This window comes from Cornus florida, unplaced genomic scaffold (assembly GCF_030987335.1).
Source record: "Cornus florida cultivar Cherokee Brave unplaced genomic scaffold, ASM3098733v1 CherokeeBrave_3.0.0_Hap2_Chr11, whole genome shotgun sequence".
Classification (NCBI taxonomy): Eukaryota; Viridiplantae; Streptophyta; class Magnoliopsida; order Cornales; family Cornaceae; genus Cornus; species Cornus florida.
Window position 1 is genome coordinate 25025739 of NW_026775581.1, and position 6334 is coordinate 25032072.

General features: G+C 43.3%; 1 long non-coding RNA gene across 1 annotated transcript; it reads right to left on the reverse strand.

Moving 5' to 3' along the window:
* Positions 1-502: 502 nt before the first annotated feature.
* Positions 503-2619, reverse strand: LOC132284451 (uncharacterized). The gene is made up of 2 exons (XR_009472279.1): positions 1734-2619; positions 503-760 (listed from the first exon to the last, which is right to left on the reverse strand). It is a non-coding gene; the product is annotated as an uncharacterized LOC132284451 (long non-coding RNA).
* Between the last annotated feature and the right edge of the window lie 3715 nt (positions 2620-6334).

A 6334-nucleotide genomic window follows, 5' to 3' on the forward strand; every position in this document is an offset into this window, starting at 1 on the left:
TGAACAACAAGAAACGCAAAGAAAACAAAAGCATTTATATCTAATTATTTACATATGCTTTGTGTGCGCACTCTTTCCTGTGAGATAATCATTTTCGTTGTCCTTACCCTGTGCCGAAATCAGCCCGGATGCCCGGTGGAACTATGCGACCTTGATTTTGAGTTTGTGAATCATACACTCAACGGATATGGCATGGCTAGTGCTTGAAATGGAATAGGGTTAGAGAGAGTTGAGAGCTTAGGATGGAGCAGGGTTAGAGAGCTGCGAGGGGGTAATATATATAGAGAGCTTGTAATGGGGTAGGGTTTTTGGGAGTTTTAATGAGAGTAACGAGGGGTTGTTGGCAATGTAACGACCCTAGCTGATGCCAATAATTTTACAAAAAATTCGGCATAACCTCTCCTAAAAATAGGCCTATCACAACTTGTTTAATTGCATTTTTAACTTGTCATGGCTCAAATTCTGAATTCACGGCAATAGTAGATGATGATACACAATCAAATGACCTCAATAATACTTCAAACTAGTATTACTCTCCCCATTCATCAATAAGGTTTACATGTTATCAAATTCACATCCAAAATATCATCAAATACCTTAATTACATTACATGACAAAGTTTTTGCAAAATATACATATACACCTTCACACTTTTAGTGCTTTGCAAAAATAATGGGAAATATACAAAAGACACAAAAGTGAGCTTCTAGTATCGCTCAAGCTTGAGATGGGTTGTTGTCCACCGGTTCTTTTCCAAGACCTGAAAAAAATGTATAAATAGTAGGGTGAGCTATATACTCAGTAGGTGACACTTAAGACACAAATCTTGTGTCCTTGTAAATTCAAGCAAAGCATAGGCCAATGGGAGATAGGGATTATACAACGTAAGGGATCAAATACAACATACAAGTCAATTCCAAGTATAAACAATGCAATGCAATGAAATGAAATGCAATGCATGTCAATGACACTCCCCATTTTCATTCTCAAAACCATCACTTTCAAACGTTAATACAGCCCCCCCTTTGGTAACCCCGCCGCGACACGAAAGGAGGATTGGCTAGTGTCTCTGACCCTTGGTAACCCCGCGGCGTCATTATGGGGCCCAGCTAGCTCAACCACACTAGGGCGACTCCCTAGTCCCCTCTACGCTATATTAACCTCCGGCCCGTTGGTAACTCCGCAGCGACCGGGTTTATCAAAACCATTTCACAAAAACTATCATCTCCCAAAAATTCCTCATTTTCATTTCAAGACAAATTCTCCCATTTCATGCATCCCAATGACATGTCCAAGAATGTACATATAATCTCAATATCATGACAATGTGAAATTTTGGCACAATACAATTAAGCATGGTCTCATACATCACTTTCAGCAAGTTTACACATGGTGGACATAAACTCAACATATAGGCAAGCTTTTCACATAATACATCACATGTGCATAAACATACATTTCTCTAGACAACATTAAAATAATCATTAACAAAATTAATCCCCAAGTAAAGCATGTTAGCACATAAAAGAGGCGTAATTCACAAAAAAACACCACAAAGCCATCATCTATACATGCTTTTCACATAGACAAGTCATAACCCTAAGACATGAATTTTTTCTAAACATCACTTACACCTCATTGAAGCAATTAATTCTCAAATTTAGCATGTCTAGCACAACAAAAGAGCATAACTCACAATGGAACAAGAAGAGAGTGGATTAAGATGCCCCTACCTCAAGATTGCACCAAAACCCTAGAAAATGGGTCCTCAAATTCGAGCTCCAAGGAAGGTAGCAAAACTGGAATTGCTAGTACTAGAACGTAGAGCTCGTCACACTCGTCGTTTTGTCTCAAACGACACCTAAATCCGGCAAGGATTGAGAGAGTAATCAAGGGTTAAAGCTTGAAGTGAAAAAAAAGAAAAAAGGAAAAGAGAAGGAGCCGAGAGCAGCAGTCGGGAGAAAGAGAGAGAAAAAGAACAGAGACTAACTTGGTCTCTTAATTCATTTAAAAGGGACGTGGGTCCCACCTCTCTTTTTGTAATTTCTTTTTCTCTTTTTTTTTTTTTTTTTTTTTTTTTTTTTTTTTTTTTTTCTTTTAATACACACCGCACACACAGGCATATATATATAAAGGCACAAACATTACACTCTCCCCTACTTTAAAAGATTTCGTCCCCGAAATCAAGATATACCTGAGGAAGAAAACAACTCTGGATACTTGGAGCGAACCTCCTATTCAAGCTCCCAAGTAGCTTCCTCGACTCCGTGGTGTCTCCAAAGGACTTTCACCATTGGTATCGTCTTGTTCCTCAACACCCTCTGCTGAGTGTCAAGGATCTGAACTGGTCCTTCCTCGTAGGAAACATCCTCATCAATATCCACATCTACCCAACTCAAAATGTGAGATGGATCCGGTTCGTACTTCCGTAACATCGATACATGGAAAATATTGTGGACCCTATCCAACTGTGGTGGCAAAGCAAGCCTGTAGGCAACCTTTCCTACTCGGTCCAAAATCTCAAACGGTCCAATAAATCGTGGCGACAACTTGCCACTTTTCCCGAATCTCATCAATCCCTTCCGTGGAGAAACCCGTAGAAAAACGTGGTCTCCCACCTCAAAGGATAATGGTCGTCTCCGCTTATCCGCATAGCTCTTCTGTCGGCTCTTAGCTGTAAGTAACCTCTGTCTTATCAACTTAATCTTCTCAATAGTCTCGAGTACAATGTCGGGTCCTAAGGTGGCTGTCTCACCTACCTCAGTCCAACAAATAGGAGACCTACAAGGTCTACCATACAACGCCTCAAATGGAGCCATCTGGATTCTCGCCTGATAACTGTTGTTGTAGGCAAACTCAATAAGTGGAAGGTGATCCTCCCAACTACCTCCCAAATCAAGCACACATGCCCGAAGCATGTCCTCCAAAATTTGAATAGTACGCTCCGACTGACCGTCTGTCTGTGGATGGAATGCCGTACTAAGATGCAACGTTGAACCAAACGCTGCTTGAAGTCCTTCCCAGAACTTCAAAGTGAACTAAGCATCCCTATCTGAAACAATGGTTACTGGAACTCCATGCAACCTTACAATCTCCTTCACATAAAGAACACCAAGCTTCTCTGCATCATCTGTTGCCTTAATAGGCAAAAAGTGAGCCGTCTTGGTCAATCTGTCAATGATGACCCATACGGCCTCATTGCCCCTCCTTGACCTTGGAAAACCTGTCACAAAATCCATAGCAATATGCTCCCATTTCCATTGGGTAATGGTTGCAACAAACCTGCTGGCCTCTGATGCTCGGCCTTCACCTGCTGACAGGTAAGGCATCTAGCCACAAACTGTGCAACATCATTCTTCATCCCGCTCCACCAATACTGACGTCTCAAATTATGATACATTTTAGTACCACCTGGATGAACTGCAAAACGGGAAGTGTGAAACTCCCGTAGGACATCCTCACGACATACTGTGGGAACGACCAACAAACCCCTGAACCGTAGACCCCCATCTGCATGCAAGGCCCAATCTTTCACTGTCTCACCACTAGAGATCAAAGTGTGGATGGCATCTAAGTCCGGGTCTTGTCTCTGTGACTCAATCACTCGTACAACAAGAGTAGGCTGAGCCACAAGACTAAATAAGAATGCCGACTCACTGTAACCATCATCATCAAAACACTGTAATCCCATCTCTGCCAGATCTTTAAGCATCTTCCACTTCCGAATAGCTAAACTGGCCAAAGTTCCACGAGATTTTCGGCTTAAGGCATCAGCTACAACATTTGCCTTGCCCGGATGATACTGCAAATCAAAGTTGTAATCTTCCAAGTACTCAACCCATCGTCTCTGTCTGTTGTTCAAGTTCTTTTGGGGAAAAAGGTACTTGAGACTTTTATGATCCGAGTATACCTCGAATCTCTCACCATACAAATAATGTCTCCAACACTTCAAGGCAAACACAACTGCCGCTAACTCCAGATCATGAGTAGGGTAGTTAAGCTTGTGAGTCTTCAACTGTCGAGACCCATAAGCCACTACTCTACCATCCTACATCAACACACATCCCAACCCGTTACGTGAAGCATCACAATAGATCACATAACCCAAGCCTCGCTCAAGTTTCACCAACACTGGAGCTGTAGTCAATCTCGTCTTCAACTCTTGAAAAGATGAATCACAGGCCTTATTCCAGACAAACTTGACCCCTTTCTGGGTCAAACGGGTCATAGGAGCTGCCAAACGGGAGAAATCCTTCACAAATCTCCAATAGTAACCCGCTAAACCAAGAAAACTGCGGATCTCAAACACATTCTTGGGTCGCTCCCAAGTCCAAACTGCTTCAACCTTTGATGGATCAACTGATACTCCACCTTCTGAAACAATATGCCCCAAAAACTTCACCTCCTATAGCCAAAACTCACATTTCTCGTATTTGGCATACAATCGGTGTTCCCGCAAAATCTATAAAACAATACTCAAATGGACCTTGTGATCTTCCCGAGTCCGTGAGTACACAAGAATGTCATCCACGAAAACTACCACAAACTGGTCCAAGTAATCGTGAAAGACGCGGTTCATCAAGTCCATGAATGCCGCTGGCGCATTAGTCAAGCCAAAAGGCATAACAAGGAACTCATAGTGTCCATACAGTGTACGGAATGCTGTCTTCGGGATATCCTCATCCCTAACCCGCAACTGATAATAGCCAGACCTCAAGTCAATCTTTGAGAAACAACTGGCTCCCCTCAACTGATCAAATAAATCATCTATCCTTGGCAAAAGATACTTGTTCTTGATAGTGGCATGATTCAACTTCCGATAATCAATGCACAACCTCAACGAACCATCTTTCTTCTTAGCAAACAAGACCGGTGCGCCCCACGGTGACACACTCGGTCGGATGAAACCTTTTATCCTCAAATCATCAAACTGCCTCTTCAATTCTTCCAATTCAACTGGTGCCATACGATACGGTGCCATAGAAATCGGCGCAGTACCATGCATCAAATCAATAGTGAACTCCACTTCTCGGTGTGGAGGCAACTCTATCAAATCCTCTGGAAAAACATCCAAGAAGTCACAAACAATCGTCGGATAAACTTCTCCCATGACATCATCTTCTTCAGCTAAAAGGCTAGTTAAGAAATAATCACTATGACTTCGTCCACGAACTCCATAAAATGATGAAATGTGGGAATCACTCCGATCTCCCACGAAAAAGAAACAGTCTCCCTCGGGAGTGCAAACTGTAATTCTCCCTTTAAAACAATCGATCGTGGCATGAAAGAAGGCTAACCAATCCATCCCAAGAATGACATCAAAGCTAGTCATCTTCAGGAGGATAAGGTCAAACACAAAGGTCTGCCCGGCTATCACAATGGAGCAATCTCGCACAACTCGGCTCAATGACACTGAAACCCCAAATGGCCTATCAACACATAACGCCCGATCCATGAAACTAACCTCTAACCCCGATGCAAGTGCAAATGATGATGAAATGAAAGAATGAGATGCACCAGAGTCAAACAAAACACGGACCCAACAACCAAACACTGGAAATATACCTCGAAGAACTGACGGTCCAGAAGATGCATCGGTCTGTGCCAGTGCAAAAACACGTCCCTGTGGTACCTATGCCTGAGGACTGCCAACCTGAACACCTGACTGCTGCACTGACATAGTAGGAGTATCCCTCCTAACTGATCGTGAACCCTGTGAAGACATAGTAGGCTGTGGTGGTGGTGGTCTGAAACTTGACTGAACTGTAGCCGATTGTGACGGCCTCTGCTGTGACCCTCTGCCACTAATGGTGCCTGCTCTTTGACTCGGACAATCACGAATCAAGTGACCCTGCTGGCCACACCCATAACAAGCCTTCAGAGCTGACGAAACTGAAGACGATCTCATCGGACAACTGGACTTGTAATGTCCGGGCTGCTGACACTGATAACAAACAACTTCACTCCTGTCAGATCCAGCTGGCATAGGAGTGGTAGGAGCAGATCTTGTAGACTGTTGCCCCTGAAACTGAGATGGACTGACCCTATTCCTTTTCCAAGAATGTCCCTCTAAGGATGGCCCTGCACCCCTCTTTTGCTTCAATTGCTCTCTTCTTGTATCATTCTCTCTATTGTCAGCCTCCAGCATCAAAGCCCTTTCCACTGCTTCAGAGTAAACCTTAATAAACTGTGCCGTGATCAACGGCCTCATTCAATCATTAAGACCCGAGACAAACTTCCGAGTCTTGTTAGCTTCATCTCTCACCACTTCTGGAGCAAAACGGGAGAGTGAGGTGAACTTGTTCTCATACTCCGCCACTGACATGTTCCCTTG